The following is a 1,005-nucleotide window of genomic DNA, read 5'->3' as shown; positions in this document are numbered from 1 at the left end:
TATGTGGAGGCTCTATGACAGACTTTGTTTGAAAAAGGACTCCAATGCTTTCTAAAATTTAATTTGAAAATCAAAGTACTGAATCGCCTCCCTGACTCCTGTCCAGCCACTTCTGTCCCAATCTAACTACGTAAATGGCTCCACCTAAAAACTTTTTAAAATTATTATCTGATAGGGAATCTCAAAAGGTAAAGCTCAAATTATTTGCATGACTACAAGGCCCCTCAAGATTTGGCACATGGTAGTGGGTGCTTAATCATTGTTTGTTGAATTAATCAATAAAAACTGGTGAATGTAAGAATGTAAGATAGCCACACTATCTTACATTCCTCGTGAGTTTCAACAGCAATAATAGTAATTATTATATGGTGCTTACACATAATTATCTCATTTACATACAGTGCTTTCCAGACACATACACAGATTGATATGTAATAGATTGATAACGGAGACTGAGGATTATAAAGGTTTCTAACTAAAACACTTCTGGTCTGGCATTCACCAGGCTTTTATGAGAGAGTTGGTGGTACCCATCTAAGCACTGCACAGAGAGAAGTGGGACTTTTTTTTTAAATAAACTTTTATTTCAAAATGTCTGAGACTTAAACAGCGAACACGACAGTGAAGACCTAAACACAGTAATTCTCCCTGACTTTACTAGCCAGTTGAAACCTGGGGCTTGGCTTTTAACTCATTTTCTGAGGACACCTCGAGCGTCTCAACAAGGCCAACCTAAGGATTTCACTTAAGCCAGGACTTAGAAGAGAGACTTGGGTGTGAGTTCTGCCACTCACTATGGCGGTTATTTATTTTAAGCCTTAATTTTCCTGATATCCAAAGTGATAAAACCTGAACCATGTTACCCAACCAGTTTTTTAAGACCAGCCCTACGGGTAACCACTACACCAGGTCACGCATGATGATTTAACCACCTCCTCTGCGCTCCCTGCGCGAATCACTGATGCAAACCCGTCCGCTCGCTCCGCGGGAGGCCGCGGGATCTTC

This window comes from Pteropus vampyrus, unplaced genomic scaffold (assembly GCF_000151845.1).
Source record: "Pteropus vampyrus isolate Shadow unplaced genomic scaffold, Pvam_2.0 Scaffold15, whole genome shotgun sequence".
NCBI classification, from domain to species: Eukaryota; Metazoa; Chordata; class Mammalia; order Chiroptera; family Pteropodidae; genus Pteropus; species Pteropus vampyrus.
The sequence above is the reverse complement of the archived record's forward strand: the minus strand, read 5'-3'. Positions refer to the sequence as shown.